We start from the raw sequence: 23126 nt of genomic DNA on the forward strand, positions 1-23126 counted from the left end.
AAGTGATAATATTCTGAATGTACTCCAAGTCACACCATATTTTCCCCACACCTACCATATCTACCCATGTATCTATCTATGCTATAAAATACCCTGGGGCTTTTGGCTGTCTCAGGGTGTCCCTTCTGAATGCCTGACTTGCTGTGCCCATAGCCGGTGTTAAGTATTGTTAAGTATTTATTAAAGTATTTATATAATATTGTACTTTATTTTAGTATTATATATTATCAGCACACAATATTCTCTGATATTTATGATCTTATTTACTTCATTTACCTCACAATTCTATCTTCTGAACATTACAAAAGATTGTACTGATACTGCAAATAATGTGGGCAGTTAAGGGCTTCACTAAACTTGAAGAACTTCAGTAATGAAAGTATAGTACAGCAGAGACAGTACTAAGACTGAATTTGTAGCAAGCCTGGCTCAAAATGCTTAATCGGACTCAAAGTGTATGCCCTTTGGTTACAGAGAAAGACAGAGTGACATTTCAGAATTCTGAGTTATGAGATTATTGATCCAGATGAATGTAAGAGCATGGAGCACTCCACGACACTAAAGGTAATTGTGAAGCCTCTGCCTCATGGAGTTCTGCATTGTACTGTTGCTCTTGCAAAGAAACTAAGTTGGGGACCTTGTTTCTAGAGTCTGAGAAATTAAAGGCTCTTTAATATGGAAAGCTGAGACACATCAGAGTCAATGTGTAGCCATTCTTTTGGAACGCACAAGTAAGCAAATTGCATTTTTTTTTAACAAAACAAGTGTTGTATGGAAACCTTTTTTTCTTTTCTTTTCTTAAAAAGAGAATTATTGCCAAAATGAAAGAGGACAAAAGAGGGCTCAGGTTCACATAAAGAAATGCTTTTTTAATATGCAATATGCAAATTTAGATATAAGTACTATAATTAAAGTAGAAATCTCACTTTAAAGGGGCAGACTGTGTACCTGCTCAGTCTTCTGGCAGGTGCTAACTGTTGGTGATCAACAGCAACTTCCCTTCTAATGGTTCTCTGGGTCATAGCCAACTAAATCTTATTCAAAGTAGACCCGATAATTTGAATGGCTCTACCTGAAGGAAGACTAACATTGGGTGCAATCCATCATCTTTCGACTGGACTTGAACCTGATAGACCTTCAAACAAAAGAGTCACTCGAATGCAGGATTGTCCTTTGTAAGGCAGTTTTCAGGGAGCTGACAAGGAGAGCAGGTCATTCGCAGATCAGAGAAAGACAGTGAACACTAGCTAACTTTCAGTTAGCTTCTTTATTAAGGAAGCAGAACAGAGAACACACAGAGACTTCCAAGCGTCGCTCCTGTCTAGATGAAGCACTTTCCCGGACTGGTTTTTAACTCTTTCTCCACCCCCTATCCCTCTGTGTCAGACCCCTTCCTCTGTCTACAGTGAGCCACAATGGACACTCTCTGTGTCCGCCTGGCTCTCTGCTCGGCGACATGCAACAAATTCCATGTTCTTGGAGTGGAGGCGGAATACCGTAGACTTCTTACAGCGGCTAGATTAAATGTCCTTGACTCTGCGATATTGTGGGGAAGGTACAGGGAAGTACCATACGCCCAGAGAACCTGTCATTGTGCCATGGGTGTGGTTGAGTCCACCAAACACATTCTATTGACTTGCCCTTCTTATGCAGAGCTTAGACATAATTTTATAGACCCACTCCTATGTCAATCTAGCTTCCTATCCGGAGAAAACCAGGTTTTACACTTGCTGAATAATGTCACTAGAGCTATACCTTCCTTGGTGGCCAAATTTCTTTTTTTAGCTTTTAAGCGTCGCAAGATTATAATTGACTGTATTGATATGGGGCTATCTGTTTAGCCCATTTTAGTGTTGGCTAAGTTCTAAAATTTTCCTGGAGCTTTTAACTGTGTATTGACAAATGTACTTTTTTTCCTGACTGACGGTCAAATAAAAGGTTGATGATGGTTGGAGTGGAGGCGGTTTACAGGCTATCAGCAGAGAAGCTGTCAGGGTGGCTCTGTGGTGAAGCTGCCAAGTCTGATTCCTGTCTCTGCTCTGCGCTGGGGAACCTGCCTGTTTCCTCCTCTTCATCATCCTTCAAGCTCCCTGCCTCCAGTACTTCCCAGCTCTTCCACTTCCTCTGGGGTGTGGCCAGTTTCCCACCATCAGGAGCCAAGATCCAAATCCTTTCCCTCTGTGCTTTCCCTGAAGGGCGTCTCTTAGGCACCCTCCACCACTCTTGCTCATCCAGCCAACCCCAATAGTAGGACACTGGGCCATTAAATTCTAGGGGACTGTATGGGCAGAGTACACAATCACTCAACTTGCATCTCCTCGAGAGAGTCATTTTCATGGACGGCCATTGTTTACATTGACCTGGGTCATGCTTGCCAACAATTTATATTCATGTATGCACACAAAGCCCAAATCTTTTGTATCCCAGGAAGAGCAGCATGGCAGAAAATCCTGCAGGCCAAATTCCTGTGGTATGTGGGCATATTGTTCTGGAAATGTCATTCTCTCTGTAATAGCTCTGGGTTTTGTTCCTAAAAGAAATCCCACACAATTTGGAATTTTTTAATGCATTGCCCATCCATGCATTAGCTGTACATTTTCAGGCCCGGAAATACCCGCTGACATGGATTCTGAAGCAGACGTCCTGCAGGGTGCAGACTTCTGCAATCCATTTCAGTGGAACACTTTACACACAAGTTATTGTATGAAATGCATTGGTAAAACATTAATGACCTCTGCTCTGCTCTAAACCAGCAGGCAGACATTGCTTTAAACAGCTCATTTTCCATCTCTGATAGAAGCTGGAACAGCATGACCACTTCTGTTAACTTTAATTTTGAACATTTTTATTTACAATTAAAGCGCCACATGGCAACTTCAGGGGAGTCACTGCCTCATAATGGCACCGCTTATCTTAAAAAGGAATAGCATTAACTTAAAAATAAATAAATGTTTCTTAACCTTCATCCCACATTGGGGAAAACAATTTTTTCCTACTCCAATCAGATTCCCAATGTATCGGGGAGAGCTGAGAGCAGGACCCGGATAACGTTTGTGTCTGTTGTGTCGGATGAAGTGTGCTTGACAATTCCCAAACACCCAGAGCCAGAAAACACGTATTCAGAGAAAGTAAAATGTCTGCAGTAAGCATTTCCCCTGCCCTTGCATACTGAGTAAACAGCACCATTTCTGTTCCTTTAATAAGCCATGATTTTTATTTTCAATTACCAACAATAAAAACTATAATTTAAAGTAAAAATGTTCTGAGCATATTGTAAACTGTCTAGAAAAAAAGCACTTTGTTTCAACTGAGAAATAACATAAGCTAATGTTAACGTTTTTTGGGAGGGTATTATTCTAATACCATCTTTTACAAAACCCCTGCAAGAAGTCTCACCTTGGTTAGAGAATTGTCCCCAAACAGCACTATGTGGATTATGCCAGCCTACTGATGTTTTCTTGACCTCTCACTGGCCTATGGGGTTTTACTTCCCCTATCCACATTGGCTGTGGTATTGAACACAACCCAATTGCAAAAGTCAGCGTATTTTCTCTGGCATTTTGCTTTCAGGAGAACAGGAAAGAAACTGGCTAAAATTTGGGGACATTGTATAGGTGACAATTTGTGGCACTGTCCTTGAGGGACCACCCTGTCTGTCTACTTACGTTTAAATTTCACAATGAAAAGTGTATCTGGGGTAGGCTTTGAACTCCATAAAAATAGATGAAGGTTAAATGTGTGTCATTTCAGGAGAATTAATAGTTTTATTTTGTTCTAGTCAGACATCATCTGAGCTACTGTGTGTCAAGTTCCAAGTGGTGCAACTTGATAAGGATAGAATCTGCATAGACAAAGTGGAATGGGGTCAGAGGAAGGAAATGAAGTTGGTCAGCAGTATGGAAAACAAGTCCTACAAAGATGGGTTGGAAGATAGGTTTATCTTGAAAAGAACTGACAAGAACAAGGTAGGAGGGTGGGGTGGAAAAGGTACAAGAGCACTCTTCAAGTGCCCAAAGGGCTGTCAGAATGAAGGTTGCTGCATCAGAAAGAAAGATAGATCTAACGGGTTTAACTTACCGGGAGATAGGATATATTTCTAAATGGTCTGAGCAGTTTAATAATGGAAGCCCAGGGGGGGCGGGATGGGATCTCCCTCCCTTGATATTTTCAAGCAGACACTAGACAGCCATCTGTTAGGGATGTTGTAGCTTGGATTTCTAGCAATGACCCAGGTTCTGGTCTACAAATATTCATCTAAGTCTATGGTTCTATGAGTTTCATTTATTCTGAAACAACAAGTAGAAATTTAGACATGTGCAGGCGACTCCCATAGTCCCCGTCCCCTGATTGATCCCTTTGGAAGAGAATGAGAGGCAGGGGGATTTGGTGAACATTGCCTCCCTCACCCCTTCCATTTTAGTGACAGTCTCCCCCAGATCATCAGGCCTTCTGGAACCCCTTTTGGAGGCAGAAGGGATACCAAAATCCAAACCATTTATATGCTGGAGGGGTGCAGCTAATTGGCTGTTCAGAAGTATCAGTTGCACTGGAATCAACTCTATAGGGCTGAGGTGCCTTTGACCCCATCAATATCTGCGAGGAGGGGACAGGCCCCCTCAATGTTGAGGGGGCAGAGGATGCTGAACGTGGAGCCGAGCATGAAACGGATGGAGCCACTAGCCATTGAAGCCATGCCACACTTGGCTCTGCTCTCGGCCTCCTCCTGTCGATCTGATGTTGTGCATGCAACACGCAGTGCACAACACATGCATGACATCATACGTGCACAACGCACAATGGGCCCCCTCAATCTTGGGCATAAGTTGGTGCTTCTGATCAGTTGTGATCCAAAGACACTTGCAGCGATTTCTGTGCACACAAGGTTGCTTCGACTTTTGTGTTTCTCAAACATCAGCGTCCAGTACCTCACAACAACTTACTTTTGAAACTGATGAGACTTTCAAAAGTGGTTTGCCATATGGCAAAGAGGGATGGGGAGGTCCCTGCTGCTCAGTGAAAAAGGACAAGAACCCTGCTGGGCCTGCCAGAGTATTTAGGGATGCCTAAAGTAGCTGTTTAGATGCCAGCCACATATGCTCTGCGTAACCTTTTCGCAAGAGTGTGTCAGGTACCACCGCATTGCTGTTGAGTGCGTTTTGTGCAATTTGTGGTGTGAGGCAGTAGCTATTAAGATGTTTTGAAGATGATAATCAGTGAAACAAGATTGCAGTTTACCCTTGTTAAGTTTCAGCAAAGAAAATGTTTGCTGACAGATGTGCATGTGTTTAATGACAGATGTTAATTTATGGAATGATGCACCGTCTTTGCACATTTAATCTCATCACCTCTCTAGTGGGTCTTGAAGGATGCGAGATCAGAACGTACACAAACTGCTACTCTCTCCAAACTATAAATAAGAAATCCGTTTTATAGGAGACCGCTGCAGATAATGGGATAATAATCTCAGTATGTTTTTGTTATTTCATTCCCGGGTCTTACACGGAAAACGTTTACTACTTGCATTCCTCAATATGTTCTTTGTAGCCTAGACCCTCAGGCACAACACATACCACAATATTTATGCTATATCTAGCTGCTTAAAGTATTGCAGACTAATTTTAAATGGATCAAGTTATTGTATCATGAACAATGCCAATGATTTGCAGTAATGAAGGAATTATAAAAAAAAGTTTTTAAATTCTGTCTCATACAATGGGGATGAGAATGAACTTTTCCTTTATTGTATGAAATGGTAGTAGTTATGGAAAGTGCTAGCAGAATATTAAAAGTCAATAATGACACTTTTAGATTTACACAGCTTTTAGATTTGTGTGTTTTTTAAAAAATGGACGCCAGAAAACTATGGTTCTCTAAGTCTTAGGAGCCAAACATTTGAAGGGCCTTTTCCATAACAGAATTATCGTAAGGGAACCTACAGTTTATCTTGAGGAGTTTTAACCAATAGGAAGCCAAAATCACTGCTTTTGTTGAAATTCGTGGTGTGTAAAAAATACCAAGTCACTGCTTATGACTGGGTGGGCTGAGAAGGTGGCCATCTTGTAAAAAGGAAACATGTGTCATCGCTATCTACAGATCACCACAAGGTCATTACAGTATATTTGAGATTTCCACCCCTTCTGACAAACCAGCAACTATATAATTGGTATAGAAGCAGGAAATGATAGCCTTTCTAATCTTGATGTGGTTACGCTGCAACTCCAAAGCCGGATCTGGAGGCCTGCCACTGTTCGCCTTGGCGTGAAAACTCCTCCGTTATGGTCAGGCAGTAAGTAAGTGTGGTTAGAATGCTGTCAGTACATGTAAGGAATAAACATCACTTGTATTTCATATTATCCCTTAGCAAAGTATATCTGCTACATAGCCAAGAAGTTATTGAACTCCTCCTTGTACCAGCAGGATAAGCCATGCTTTCATGATTGGCCAGACTGTGGCTTATCTACTGTGTGGACTCTATGACTGGGTGCTTTTGTGCTTAAGTTTATTACCCAAACTGTTCATGACAACCTCGCTAAACCTTTCCATATCTCGTCCCACCACGCGTAAAGTGCAGATGGAAACGTTGGCTTGGCACCACTGACTTGGTTTCAAAGGAAGCTAAACATACAAAATGCATCAGATGGAATGTCAAATGGCTTTCCCTTGAAAGGAAAGAGGAGTGTTTAAACCAGCACTTGTTAAGTTGTAGGGGAGGCAGAGGTGTTACATTGTGAAGAACTGCTTGGCCCCTTCATTGCTCATAAAGGTAAAGGTAAAGGGACCCCTGACCATTAGGTCCAGTCGTGACTGTCTCTGGGGTTGCACTGCTCATCTCGCTTTATTGGCCGAGGGAGCTGGCATACAGCTTCCAGGTCATGTGGCCAGCATGACTAAGCTGCTTCTGCCGAACTAGAGCAGCGCATGGAAATGCCATTTACCTTCCCACTGGAGTGGTACCTATTTATCTACTTGCACTTTTATGTGCTTTCGAACTGCTAGGTTGGCAGGAGCAGGGACTGAACAACAGGAACTCACCCCGTCACGGGGATTCGAATCGCCAATCTTCTGATTGGCAAGCCCAAGGCTCAGTGGTTTATACCACAGCGCCACCCGCGTCAAATATGACCTGGGAGCTATTTTAGGGGTATCACATAAAACTAATGACCCATTGCCATTATGAGGCTTCTTTGCTGGTCTGGCTAATTTCTTGATTCTTGAAAGGGGGAGTCCAACTTATTGCACAAAGCATCCCACTTTGGTTCTCATTGTCCTTCTGGCAATCCTCAGCAAAGTCAAATCTGAATGCTACCTCTGAAACAAGCCCCCTAATTCTAATGATAAAGTCTACTGAGACTCCTTAAACACTGTGAAGTACAGAGGGTATTAGGACATGATAAACTTCTCCTAGGTATAACTATCGTGGAGTCAGCAGAACAAGACGACAGAGGACTCTCTTGGCTTGCAGTTCATTTATTTGTTTAGATGGCAAGAATTCATATCTCACCACGGGCTATTAAATCACTTAAATCATGTTACACAGAAAAGACTGGTTTTATTAGAATATTAGAATAAATGTATCCCTAATAGTCTCATTTTATTTCCAGAGTGCTTGATCTAGGTGTCCATTAACCCTAATTTCTTTTTACAGTTATGCAGTGAAAAAATATCATACCCAATTGCACCTGCAACTTCATTTTATATATATATATATATATATATATATATATATATATATATATATATATATGCTTTCGTAGATTTTCACGGGTACAGGAATGCAGGTTTTGGTGTCTTCGGGTGTCTTCCCGTGTAAGAGTTGGGGTGTCTAGGCGACGTTTCGACGAGGTCTCACTCGTCATCTTCAGGCTGGTGCTTTCGGCTTCTTGTTACTGGAACAGAGCAGGATCTCAGTGTTTGAGTTCCTATAAATACTGTTGAGGGGGTGTGGTGTATAGCCTCCAACGTTCTGGGCAGAGAGGAAGTTCCCAGGTTAGTGTGCCTTTTCTTCTTTTGTTCTTTAATTACTTGAGGGATATCTTGAGTGATTTCTTGAGTGATATTCTGAGTACCACTTAGGTGGGTCATTAAGTGTGGATTAGTTGCTAAAGCTTTCGTGTCTTGACCTCTTGAGCTTGTGAAGAGTATATATATATACTCTCTCTCTCTCTCTCTCTCTCTCTCTCTCTCTCTCACACACACACACACACACCCTCACACACCCTCTTGTGGGTAAAAGTAGTATCAAGCTTCAGTTATCCAGGATAAAATTCTTCGAAGGATAAGGTAAAAAAACAAAACAAAAAAACCCTCAGAGTTTAATTTAAACCAGGAGCTTTGACCCCAAATTTCTAAAGTGGCAAGCAACAGTAGAGATGTCCTAAAATGAGCAGTTTTGCCAGCCATGTTGAAAATGCCCTTGCTCCCCAAAGTGCCATACTACTCACATTGAGAACAACAGAACATGGTTTCTATAACTGGCTTTGCTTGCCCTCAGCAATGTGCTTACATAGCCAAATATGAGTGGCAACTTTGCGATATCATCCCCTTCACTGTATGATCCCTGATAGGCTGGGAGCACACATGTAATTCATCTGGGAGGAAGCTACAGAAACGAGATGCTATTGCAGTTGCTCAGAGGCAAACCGAGGGTCACAATTAAATTTAAATAAGGCGGAGATCTCCCAATTAAGGGGTTTGTGCCCTCATACAGGCTGCATGCTCATATCAGAGCAGCGCAGCCTGAATGACTGTTGGCACTGGTGTGGAGATTGCGCACAGATATGGGACCATTGTGTAAAGGACTTTCAAGCATTACATCTGTCATGTGGAAAGCTGCCATAACTGCTTTTCAGCAGCCTCCAAATAGGGGCTATAACCTTTAAATCAATGAAATGAAATGAGAATTGAAGCATAACTACTTAGGGCACAATCCAATCCCACTGTGGCCCGGCACCAGCACACAGTGTATTCCCTCAAGCCTCAGTAAAGCCCTTTTGCTGCTCTCATGCTCTGATCAAGTGCGCAGGCAGCACAGCAAGTCAACGCAGGGAAATGGTATGTGTGTCTGCGAATGCAAGTTACTCAGGCTTGAGTATTATAGCCAGGGTGTTTTTTTGTTGATTGATAGTGGCTTTCACTTGAGTTCATGGCGAAGGCGAGAGTGTGACAAGTCCTTTTCATCTCACGGTTCACGTTCTTCATCACTATGCTGTGTTAACTCTCATGTCTATACATGAGAGATGGTGAATCTTTGGGTCTCTGGATGCTGTTGAAGATGGATGCAGCTCTCAGCTAGGTCATGCTAGCTGGGGTTGATGGGCATTGGGAGTCCCAAAACATCTGGAGGGCAGGAGGTTCTCCACCCCTGATATATACAGATAGATTGGGCAATGGCATTTGAATATGTATGGGACAACTGATTGAACAGTCTGAGATCTTGAAATTCAGTGCATACATTTAAGTCACTGCTTCATGAATGAAACGTAAAATTGTCCTAATCAGTTTTTTAGAACAGCTAGAAGCACCAGCAGTGACAACAAAATCTAGAATAAATATTCACTAACAGATATCCAGAGCAGATTATTCCATTCACAAATTTCATACCCTCCAACATTTCTCCAATGAAAAGAGGGATGTCCTATTCAGTTCATAATAAGAAATTTTTATTTTTATTTAATTTTAAATTGTTATTGTTATGATTATTTTCTTATTTATACTGGGTTGCCTCAGCTACTCTGGCCGGCTTCCAACATATATAAAAACATAATTAAACATGAAAGAACTTCCCTATACAGGGATGTCTTCTGAAGGTTCTATAGTTACTTATCTCCTTGGCTCAGGGGTTGCATAACTCCATACCCTCCAGCATTTCTCTGATGAAAATAGGGACGTCCTAAGGAAAAGCGGGGCATTCTGGGTTCAAATCAAAAACCAGAATAGCTTCTGTAAATCTGGGGCTGTATCTGGAAAATAGGGACTCTTGGAGGGCCTGAGGTCTGCTGACTGGGCAGCTACCGTCTGAATATGCTGGAAGTTGTATTCAAATTGGCACAATTCATTGAAGAGCTCGAGGGAACTGTAAGAAAGGAGAGGGGATCTGCATCTAGCCTGCAAGAGAAGCCCTTATCTCTCTATGGACAAACTTCAAAGGGGCTCGCTCTCAGTCCCTGCTAGCTGTTTGCCACTGAGAATGGCTCCATTGGCTGCACTAATGAGGAACTCCCTGGTGAAGCCAATCCTAGTTATGTCTTTATCTAACTGGCACCTGGTTCGGTGGTTTGCGGTGGGGAAAACATCACAGGCCTATTAGGGCTGTGGGCTAGAGGTACTGCAAGGGTTCCTTTGATTCAAGAACCAATTTAATACCAATAGTCGCAGCTTGCATGGCCCTCTTCTGAAAAACCATTTAGGGCCTGATTATTTGAGAGACTGCCTTTGCCTTTATCAACCTGTCCGGTTACTGAGATCAGCTGATGAGGTGATTGTTGTAATGGCTTCTATACAATGGAATGTACTCTCTATAGAAGTGTGGCATGCCCAACAGTTTCCACTTTCCAGCACTCGTTTAAAGCATCTTTCTTTAAACAAACCTTTGTAGAATGACAACATGGCCAGGTATTTGATTTTGTCGGTCTGTACAGATTTGACTTTTATTTTTATCATTTTATTGATGGTATTTTCATTTTCACTTTACTTCCCTTTTTTTGCACATGTTCTGCACCACTTCAAAACATTTGCATTGGTGATCTATAATTTCTATAACTGAAATAAATAAATAAATACAAAGGGTTGCCAAAGGCAAGGACACACTTCTTGTTATTTCCAGGTTGTTTTGCTGATGAAGAGCTCGATTTCAGCATCATAGTTTCCCTTCCCAAAGTGTTAGTAGCTTATTTCCTTGAACTTCACAGTCTAACTATTGCTATATGGTACTCAAGGGAGCAAATCTCACTGCGACATAAGGTCAATGAGGCACAAGAGTATCGTAAGTAGCAATGAGCAAGTATCCGAAGGCTTGAAGCTGATTCAGATGTGGATGAACATTCAAGGTTATAGGTATCTATCAAACTGGGCTAGGGGGAAAAAACCTCTGAGGGGAAAAACAAAGCTGTTGATTTTATTATATTCTATTTTCGGCAGTGTTGGAAATATAGTGAAAATCAGGTTTACTTGAAAGAGTGCATTTCTATTACTTCCAGAAACTACCCAGGAGCCCAGAAGTGTATTAAAAAAGGAAAAAGGAAATCTGTTGTCTGGAATTTCCCAAAGCATTGCAATTTTTGTTCTGTGAACTGCCCTGAGACTTCTGGGTATTGGGCAGTATTTTATAAATTCAATAAATAATAATAATTTGGGGCCTGAAAAAAAATACTAGCCAATCATTTGCTCTTGGACATTATTGAATCTGAAAAGAGAGCAGGCAGCACTGACTATGGTGGTCCAGTTCTTCATTGCTTGTTGTTGTTGGTGATCTTCCTTAGTGATTTCCACATTGCCAATACTAGGAGGTGAAACTAATGAACAGTTAGGCAGAATACTCATCAAGCTGTCCAGGGAATGACACAGCATCTAGTGACCAGCACCTGTCCCAGTGAAAGCACTTGTTGCTTTTGTCGGGATCTGCATTCGACCGAGCTGATAAAGCTCCATTTTCCTCCGGAATCGCCCCCGACTTGATTGACAACCTGAGCCTCTGATAAGGCTCCAGGCACATCCCATTCAGCAGAGAATCCAAAACAGCACGTGGAAGTGATGAAATTCATGGCTACATGCTATGCTTTAATACTAAGCTACGTAGAGAGCAAAGAAAAATCTATCCTCTCCCTGTGAGAGCAGAGAGCAACTGTACAACAAAGGAACAGGAAACCACTAACGTCACATCTGTCTCCCATTCCCGTGAGACTTCCAATAGCCTGGACTGTCTCTGGAATGTAAACAGAGCCTTGTGACTCTAAGCAGCTGCACAGTGGCAAACAGAAACTAACAGCTTTCACCTGTTGCTGCGAGATCTATTTCTGTGACATCTACCTTGTTGATGGTCCATTTACCTCACTTTTTCTCCAATCTCCTTTGAAGTACATCTGGGCAGCTGATGGCTATATAAAGCAAGGGAAATGGGTCGTTGATGCACAGAAACAGGAATTACTATTTCTTCATAACCCAAAGCAACAGCCATTGTGTGTAAGTCAGAAAATTGGCAATCGTAAACTGGGAGAAAGGGGGGAAATAATCACTCTTCCACTTAACATCTCTAAAACAAACTGTCTCTACATCAGCTGCTATGTTCAGCAGCGGATGACATGGTGGGAGTCACTACTCACCTGACTTCTGGCCAGTCACGCCACTGCTGCTTATGGGAAGTGGGAGGGGCAAGAGCTCTCAGTCATTCTCACTGGCAGAATGAATGAGAGCTCTTACCTGAGAGCCAAACTTACACGAGGGCCAAATGCAGCAAAAAGAAGAGTTAAAATACTTTTAAAGAAAAAGTTGGGATTCTCAGTACAAGATTGTCAGCTCAGCACAGAGAGATAAAAAGATTTCATGGCATTCCATTGCCTAATTCAACAAAGTGCAACACTATATGTAGTTGTCACTTTTAGTATTTAAAATGTTTTAGTGCCCCCTGAGCAATCTTATTTGATTAATAAGAATCCAAATGAGCAACCCACCTCTTTTAAGTGTATTTCCTTCCATGAGGCCTCTGATCTATTCTATTGATTAACTTTCGGTTAGTTTCACTCTAATGTCTACAAATAGTGTCCAATGTGCTCCAAAGTCTATACTGTGACTTACGTTATACAGAACGCCCCTGGATTAATTCTGGATTTATCGTTGCCAGTTGTGCAGTTTGAGAAATATATTTTAAAAGCATTCAATATCAGTCATTCCACATTATATTTAGATTGGTCAAGCCATACATCTTATTTTTATTTTTTTAATTCTCCAAGTTGAGACATCCTGCTTTTTGGTGGAGTCTAGCAATAGTGACATCAACTGAATTGGCATTTGTGACTATTTTATGTTCTCCCTTACAAGTGGTATAAAACTAAATGTAATTTACTGAAAACAATTTGCAGAGCTAGAGGCTTCAGACTCATTGGGATGAAGATATTGAAAGACCAGTTCGTTCCTGATATATCAACAACGGGTATCACTAATAGGTCCCATAACTTCTGTTTATGAGTCTGTAGGGCATTTTTCTTTTCAATAAGTATTTTCCATGAAGATTTGTGATGAGGAAATTACCTCAGGCCTACAACACATATGCATATGCTGTACCAACTCTTTGGCTTATGTACTGAAAGCATGTGTATTCTAGGTGTATTCTAGATGCACTCTCGATGTATTCTCAATTTGCCAGCAAATTTGTAGGGATTTCTTAAAAAAAAAAATAAGGCTGAACATAATATCTCTATTATTTATTTATTTCAGGTTATTCACCATCTCATTGCGAAAAGAGTCTTGAAATGACTTACAATAATAAAAATACACAAGAATACAACTGACTACATTCTTTAAAAGCAATTCAGCAGATACAATGGCCACCCAAAACAATTGTAGACAAAAAAACCCCCAACTCTCCACCACTCCACACCTGGATGAATACTTTTCTATTATTTCCAAGTCCTGAATAAAAACATACAAAGCTTTTCTAAAATTCAGGACACTTTCAACGAACCCACTGAGCAGTAACCATACCACATTCACATAAGGATCATTAAAAAAAAGACAAGTAGAAACAAAAGTTTTCATGAGCAAAACACATAAGTGTGGCAATAACTGTTTGCTTAGCCTCAAGACTACAAAATGCATGATTCACTGCCATAAGAAGCTATGTGCTCAAAAGCAACTGGGACTTCAATTATAGGGAGATCCGGCTGAAAGCCTCTGCTATAAAGACTGTATAATACAGATTGTGTAGGAAGCTAAATTATCTTGTGTTTGTAGGAAACTAATTATCTTTTGTAAGTTGCTTTGGGACAACTTTGCCTTGAAGGCTGGCATGTAAGGGCTAAGCATGAATGAATGAAATATGTAACTGACAATATTGGAGAGAAATGCAATTCAGGAATTAAAAAAATAGAATTCTACCAGCAGGACTTCTACATAACTACTGTACATCCACATATTGGTGAGTTGTGTCAGAGCCGGTACTCAGATCCTTTCAATGGGCTAACTTCCGGTGGTAGTTCTTTTCACATGTACTCACAAAGTCTGTTTCCAATCTTCAGGGCATTTGAAAGAGAGCAATTAAAATCCAATGATTATCATTTTTATGGCTATTCCAAATGTGAACATATGATGTATCAGTGAAAAATCCCCCTAGGAATTAAAATATAGAGCTACTTAATGTTCAGGGATGGATTCATTTTTGATCCCTCACAAAGTGTACACATTCCAGGGTACTTGAACTGGCTCATGGAGAAGTGGTTGCAGTAAACTATTTCATGTTTATTTAACTTTTTTGGATGCAAGAGCCCTAGTGTGAACTTATACTCTAAAGAGGATTTTTTGGGATTCATATAAAATGTTTCTGTTTGGCTGTTCTAGTCATTTGAGTTAAGCCAGTAAAAGGGCTAGCATAATGGGTTCTAATAATATATTGTTATAGATCATGCATCTGTGGGATAGACTGTAATGTCTTACAATTCATGCATGCAATAGGACGTCCTAAACTTCTCTAGATTACACCTTGTTACAGGGTGATTTTTGGAATTTTTTGTTGTTGAGGGATGAATCTGGATTATAACTTATGCCCTTTCCAGGCCTGTAATTCTGTGTCAAGGAGGTTCAGAATCTAGTAGAAGAGGACATTGAACTGGTCTGATGTCAGGTGCTGGGCAGAGGAGGAGGAGTGGTGGAGACCGCCTCCCCATTCTGACCCTTCCATGTAGGAGGAAGAGGAAGACAGTTTAGATTTACAACAGGGGTTTGCAGGAGGTCACAGCTCAGAGGCAGATGAGGGGGAAAGTTGGGATATCATGGGAGAGCTAGAGCAACAGCTGCCTGACACAGTGTCTTTCGAAAGCAATCCAGACCCACCATCTCCCAGAACCTGGTGGGCCTTAAAAGTAGGAGAGCAAAGAGGTGGGAGAGAAGGGGGGTGGGGATTCACTTGGGATGGTGCCATTATCCAAGAGGTTGAGTTCTATAGCCTTCTATAGAGTTTGAAATAAAAAAAGTCTGTAAGAAACTTTCCCTTGTCTTCGTAATTTCCTGGGCAACCAGGCGGGAGCCACTGACAGCACCCTGACATATGACCACTTTCTTTGTGTGATATTGGGCCTTAACTGGCCATTACAGTACCACCATTTACATATCCAAAGAGTTTTCCCTGTTGCCATAGTGACAAAGTTGGGGGAGAGGTAACCCTCCTTCTCCTCCTCACCTAGTTGGAAATTCCACCATCTTGTACGGTGGAAGAACAATAGCCAGGGTTTGTATGTGAGTTTTTGGTGGGCTGGAAGCTGGAAGGACAGACATAACTCTTTCTGGGTGCTGAATTTCAAAATGATGGCTTGCGGGCAGAGGGCTTTCCTCGAAAGTTAGGGGAATCTTAGGGAATCAAGATGTGTTGGAGCGTTAATGCTGTGAGCTCCTCTATCCTATGCTCAGGTAAATAAAACCATGTATTCTAAAGACACTAAAGTTTCCAGGGACCTTCATTCCAAGGAAACCAAACCCTGGCCAAGCACAGGAACCCCCAAAGTCTCTCTCTGCTTGGAGATTTGGGTATGCACAGCAATAGACATGGGTGTTGTGTATTTCTTTTTTTAATATCGAAAAACTGGTTTCTTTGGTGTAACTGTTACATCTGAAGGCTGCAAATATTTTGAAAAATCAGTATTTGTATAAAAGAGTATAAAACTGATGGTTGATTGATTTTTCCATAATGCAAAAGGCCCTGCGCTGCAGCAAAGCTAAACATGAAAGCAGAAAAATCTAGAAGTGCATCCCATAAGACTTACAAAACAACCCTTTGAATGCTTATTCAGAAGGAAATCTCATGATGTTCAGTGGGGCTTACTCCCAGGTAAGAGTGCCATGGCTCTAACCTTTGAGTTATGCTACTGTAACTTTGAAAAGTTTGCCATCTGAAGAATATGTTGTAAATCCAGTTCTCCAAGGATCAGCAGGATCCTTCAAATTAACAAGACTTTGACCAATGCAGGACTTTGGTGCCCTGTGGTTATATGAGGTACTCATGGAACATTCAGGATAGCACACTTTTATACTGCTATAATAAGCATTTTGGTTTCTCCAAGTACATAACGTTCATCTCTTTGCTTTATAAAGAAGGATTTAAAGGTCGTCGGTTCATTGTCCTTGAGAGCCTGAAAGCTTTTCAGAGTAATGTTTCTTCAATGGAGTGATTGTGCAGAATAGCCCAGGTTGAAATGAAACACTTAGGTTCGTTCTCTTCCCGAGCTCCGCAATCTAAACATTTATTTCTCCGTGTAACTTAATGCCCAAAGCTAAATTAATGGTATCAGGGGGATTTGCTAATTATGTATATAGGTCAGAGCTCATACAAGCAGGAGGTCAATTTGAAAACGTAGGTGTTTTGTTTTCTTTCCTGTAAGCGTTTCATGTAGATTTGTGGCCTTCAAATTAAAGGGAACCTCTTTATTGGCATAGGACTAGGGTTCAAGCTGGGAGCATCCATATATTAAAAACATGCTATTGAATGAAACAACACAGCAGTGGCCTCCAGGATGCCCTACCTCCCCCCCCAAAAAAAGTGGCTTGTAACATTTGAAGGGTTTGACTTTGAAGCAAATGGTTGTATCCCCTGGAAAATGAAATATTACCCTATGTGGTTCCTGTAAAGGACTTGGCACCGTGGGAGGGAAGAATGTGAAATTGCCTTCTGAATGCCTCTGGAGCAATTTTGGGGCATGCATAATGGTGGTACCTGGCATAACATGTCCCACACACTGACTCTAGAGTAATTGCATTTTACACAGCCTGCTGCTCACACAGCGCCTTTATAAGTGAACCATAAAGACTTGCCTTCTCCAACTTTATTAAAAGAATAAAACCAGCCGAATGATACTGCAGCGCTGACCCAAAACACATGGCTAAACAATAAAACACAACAGTAAACCAGTTTGGAAATGTTTGATGCACTATACAGTCTAGAATACCTATAAAGTTTTAAGTGAATTGTGGGGGGAAAGGGTTCTGCTGCTGTTTCCCAAGTGTTCTCAGACTTAAAAGTCTGACCCAAGGTTAGCTATAACTATGTTGTGACAGGCGCCACTGCAAAGTATTTGAGTGCAATAAACTTAGCGTGCTTCAGGTTTTGAATCTGAACAGAATATTTAATGTCCTGTTATCTGAAACTAACTTACGTCAGAAAAATCATGGTTAATATTAGGATATGTGATGAATATATATGTGTGTGTTTCATACCCAATGTAAACGATATATTTGCAAAATGTACTTTATGTCAGTGTAATGTAATTCACAGCAAAACGGCACAATAACAGATTATGCCATGGATATGCTCAGCATTATAGAATATTCAGCATCCTCGCTGTGCCATCCAGCAGAAATTATCTGGGTAGTCTGGGGCCTCTTGCAGTCTGGCCTGAAAGAGATGGTAGTTCGCTTAGGACTGCCATATGTCCTGATTTTCCAGGACATGCCCTGGAATTTGCATCCAAAAATGGTGTCCTGGGCTATTTTTCAGAAATCAGGCAAATGTCCTGGAAAACCAACAACGGGGGTTAAATCGTGCCAAAAATGCCTTAAAAAGCTCTAAAACTCAAAAATTATTGTGGCTGGTGTCCTGGTTTTTACTTTTTGAAATATAGCAACCCTAAGTTCGCTGTGACCTGTTTGCAAAGCATTTTGAGGACAAAACTGCTTGTAACCCCTGGGATCTTGACTCTGCTGTTATAGCAGATGAATCTGAAGGGGTGTCAGGAGTACTCTTTAGTCCTCTTCTGTTGGATGAGTTTCAGTTAGTAAGGCTTGGGAATGTGGACAAGCTGCTGGATCGGTTGGAGCACTTAATCACTTAATATAATGAAAATGAAAATGGGTTAAAATATAAAATTGGAATATATTATTATTAATTAAGTAAAATATAATAAATATAATAAATATTTATATAAATGTAATAATGTAAATATTATAAATACAAATATATTAAATATAATAAAGTAATAATATATGCTTGGTACTAAAAAATAGTATTCAGTGGGAACTAGAAGCTGAATAGGAATGGGCTCTGCCTGACCTCAATTGGAAGGTAGTTCCATAATATCAGGTCTATCATTGTGAACATATGGCTCCTGGTAGATGCTACAGTGGTACCTAGGTTCTCGAACGGCTCCATTTTGGAACATTTCGGCTCCTGAACACTGAAAACCCGGACATAAATGCTCCAGTTTCCGAACGTTTTTCGGAAGCCAAACATCCAATGTGGCTTCCACTTGAGTGCAGGAAGCTTCTGCAGCCAATCGGAATCTGTGCATTTGGTTTTCGAACAGTTTTGGGAGTCGAACGGACTCCCGGAACAGATTAAGTTTAAGAACCATGGTACCACTGTAGTTGTGCATTTGAGCCACAGGGGACCACTAACAATGGCTTCCTCCAAAGATCTCAGTGTTCGGACAGGGATGCAATGGATCAGGCAGTCCTTGAGCCTTCTGGGAACCATGAATGTGAAGAGTGCTGCTGCAGGCAGGCCCTGCTTCCGGATGTCCCATAGATATCTGGTTGGCAACCATTAGAACAGGATGGGCTATTGACCTGAATCAGCAAGACTCTCCTTTGTCTTCCTTGTTCAAACACCAATTCATGGCAAAATCCCTCAATTCAGAAACCAAGCCTGTTTTTTTTTCTTTTTAGCAAAGTGGAAGCTTGGCATGCAGTAAACTGTGAACCTGGTATGCTTTAAATTGCTATCAAGTAGAACTGAAATAAATGGTGCATCTCAAAATTTATGAACCACATTCAAGATATTTCATTTATTTGGACTACTGGTGAAATTTAATACATACTGTGTTAAATTCATTGAATTATGCAGTCCCCCTGAGTATACTTTTCGGTTTTGCTGAAATCTCTTACAAAGAAAGGCAGCAACAGAAAGCTAGCAAACCAGGTATTATAGCCACCTATTTGGTCTTCATCTCCGATGTTCTTCACTATGGTCACCAAGTGAACATCTTTAGTTTTCACTTGGCTATGTCCATGAAAACAGCCTTTTCTTCTCTGTGATGTCTCTCTGGACTTCCTGACTAAACCAACCACATTCTTTATACCAAGTGGGGTGGTAAGGCAATTAGACATGGGTGATAGACAAGACCTGGCAATGAAGTAATTTATTTCACCTGTTCCTAGTCCATAGGGCAGGGCAGCTTCCAAATTTCTTGCTTCTTTTGTTTGCCACACTCCTGGATTCTTTTGTTTGCCACACTCCTGATGTCTAGCTCTCTGGCTCTCTTATTGGTTTATATATGCACACACGCACACAATTCCAATTCCTTCTCCCAACCTCTTAACCAATCAGAAAAACTGTCAGGCTTTGGGGAATTGGCTTCCTCTCTTCTCAAATGAAAGGAACGTCTTACCAGTTAGATTCTTTAATAATCACAGTGAGAGACAACAGAACACATCTCCTTAGAAATGCCAGTGCTCCAATTAAGGCTCACACCCCTCCATCCCTATTAATCCATGTCACTCCTACCTCTTGTAATCTGAGTTTGTACCCTCTGTGCTTCCTGTTCTGAGACTTCCTGAGTTCTTCCTGACCTTGGGGAATGTTGTGGAGGAATGGTGTGCAGTGACTGTGAATTTGTTAACCCTCTCTCTTCCAGTGTTTCTTCTCTTAGCTGTTCCCCATCCAGTATTTCCCAGCTTCTGCCTTCTGAACTATGTCCCTCTTCAAACCACTGTTCCAAATCTATACTATCCTCCTGCTCCTGGGAAGATTCAGGATAGGGGGAGGGGGTGGCTCCCACCATGCCTCCTCAGTGCAGTCCTCCTCAGCACATCCCTGACAAAAACAAAACAAAAACCAGAAGGGCATTATAGTGTTGCTAAGTTTCTAGCTCTCATACAAATTAGGCTTCTCTGCCAGCTAATGTTTCAGTTTTCTGGGTTGACTTGTTGAACCTTCTGAGACACTCTGAACCCCTGGGCAAGAACGGCTTCTAAATAACCCCACGTATAAACACAAAGGCATGTTTTATAATAACAAGCAAATACACAATGCTCGAACAATTTCATTCCTTCACAGTATCAGCCTTTATATATGCGACTGTAATTATGGGATCTTGAAATCTGTGCATTCCACCCAAGGGCATGTTTTGGTGTCTCTCTCTATGCAAATTTATCCTTTCTTTTTAGAAAGTGACTTTCTCTTTTACGTGGAATTCTTCTTCTTTTCTCCATTCCACTTGAGACCATTGTCACACAAAGCTCCATGGTCAGTTGGTCTATTTTAATATTTTGCCTCATTACACAAACTGATAAAAGTCGCCCAGCTCCCTTGCATGCCAGATGTACTAAATTTTTATTTTGTCCCATGTTCTTTCCAGTCACTGCTCAGCCATTCACTCTTCCTGTGTCAGTCTCATTCATCTGGTGTTGAAGGCTGTTTATGTTATGACTTTCTGTACTAGAGGGTGAAACTGGTGAAGGTGATATCATGCAAAAATATTAGTGCAACCCAAAATATTTCATTAAGGCAAGCTGCTGGGGCTTCTGCTTCCCCCCAAATAGAAAGCTGAAATTGGAGTGCCCGAGAGTAGAACGGGAAAAATAGACTATCTGTAATATGTATTCCAGCTACTACCATTACTACTAGAACAACCTTGTTTGGGAAGAGGTTAGATTGGAAGCCCATCTCCCTCCTTCTGAATGACTTACTTTTCATGGAGGACAGGTGACTCTCATGGATCTCTATTATTATTATTATTATTATTATTATTATTATTATTATTATTATTATTATCATCTGTATGCTGTCCATCTGACTGGGTTGCCCCAACCACTCTGTGCAACTCCCAACAGAATATTAAAAACTCTGTAAAATATCAAACATTAAAAATTTCCCTAAACAGGACTGCTTCTGAACTCAGTTCTATCAGCCCTGTGGATAGCTCAGTCGATAGAGCAGGAGACTCTTAATCTCAGGGTTGTGGGTATGATCCCCATGTTGGATCAATTGACCCTTGTGGGGTCAACTCTACAATTACATGTCACTAGTATAGGTCCAGTTTTTTAAAATAAAAAAATGGTTAAACAACTTCCTTTCCAACTCAGTGTTCTTCAAAGGGTGGATTCACACAGGCACCTCCCGCCCCCAGTACAATTGACAATATGATTGTTTGACATGTTTACCAAGCATTAGTTCCTTTGGTCAGTGTCAGCGTCCATCCTACAAGTCTCACCAGATCTGGCGTTTTTGTCACAGCCTCAAGCTTGGTTGTCTGCTAATCCATCATTTTGACTTCCCAGAAATGACAGAGCTTGTTGAACCTGCTCTCCCAATAATCTTAGGAGCTTTTGATTTGAAAGAGAGGCCTGCTGATTTAGGTCTGACCTAAAACCACATGCACAGTCTTGGAGGCTGTAAGAAGAAAAGATAAATTACACATTCTATGTGGCTTTCTACAATTCAGAAGACCCCATTTTATAAACTTTTCTTAAGCTATCTTTAGAAGTTATAGAATATAGCTTTATTGGGTGGAGAGTATATGTATGGATTGGGGAGTGGGACATAGCAACCAGCAATGACTAGCCCTTCCAAAAGTTGTGTGAACAGTCTAACCATGCTTACTGACTCTACGTGTAAAGTCCACTTCCCTGTAGATATTCATGTTGTCTGCATGGATGCTAGGTGGAAGAGCTAGTTAGCATAGTCTTCCCATTACTTTACACAAGAGCTGAATAGCTCCATCTCCCTCTCCCTCCTTCCTTTATAAGCCACCTTTCTGCAAGCATCAATGGTGGGCCTCATTGGGTAACCGCAGAAGGCCAAGTTCCCAGCAGGTTGCCTGCTGACAAGCCCCACCTGGACCTATTGTAGTGAGAGATAGGCTCACTGAGGTGGGGGGCATGGAGGGTGTCTTGTGACTTGTCTAAGGGCCCTCCAAAACCTGGAGCTGACCCTGTGAAAAAAATTAGTTCCAAAACAACATCACCCTCCCCTTCAATGTAGCAATTTGGCAGCTGTTCTACAGTAGGAGAGACGGGTGATCATCTGCTTTGCCTGAAAAAGATCTTGAGTTCAATCCTTAGTATCTCCAGCTAAAAGAGAATGACAGATATCAGGATTGAGGGAGAACCCTGCCTGAGTACCTGGAGAGCTGCTGCCAGAATGGCTTAGATGGACCAGTGGTTTAAGGTGGCTTCATGCATTCAGCTATGGGGCAACTACTGAGCAAGCCTTTATAAGTACAGTCATACCTTGGTTGTCGAATGCCTTGGTACTCGTCTGTTTTGGCTCCCAAATGCCGCAAACCTGGAAGTGAGTGTTCCGGTTTACAAACGTTCTTTGGAAGCCAAACGTCTGACAGGGCTTCCCTGGCTTCCGAATGTTTTGGAAGTCAAACGGACTACCAGAATTCATTCCGTTCGACTTACAAGGTACCACCATAATAGGAAGTATTAAGGCTTTGTAAGTAATAGGGAGCATTTTGAACAGAGCCAAAAAGCTAGTCAGAACCTGGTGTGGATGAGCAACCAAAGGTCACAAGGAATGGATGTTCATATTATGCAGAATGGTAATGTGGTAGGCCAAGTAGAAAAAATGCTATACTGTATGATTTTAGACTCTCCAAGTGTCCCTATTTTCCAAGGACAGTCCTGGATCTGCAGAAGCCGCCCCGGTTTCTGATTTGATCCTGTAATGTCTCATTTTTCCTTAGGGTGTCCCTCTTTTCATTGGAGGAGTATTGAAGAGTATGGTAGGGTGGCCCTCATTTCATTGGAGAAATGTTGGAGGTTATGGAGTTATATGACCCCCGAGCCAAGGAGTTAAGCAAATCTACAACCTTTAGGAGACAACTGAAGGCAGCCCTGTATAGGATTTTTTTTTTATTTTTAAGTTTAATGTTGCCCCATTCGGAACCATGGAGTCCCCCACACCTGCCTGCCCCTTGTTTCCCCAA

Source organism: Podarcis liolepis, assembly GCF_965112155.1.
Source record: "Podarcis liolepis genome assembly, chromosome: 11".
Taxonomy (NCBI): domain Eukaryota; kingdom Metazoa; phylum Chordata; class Lepidosauria; order Squamata; family Lacertidae; genus Podarcis; species Podarcis liolepis.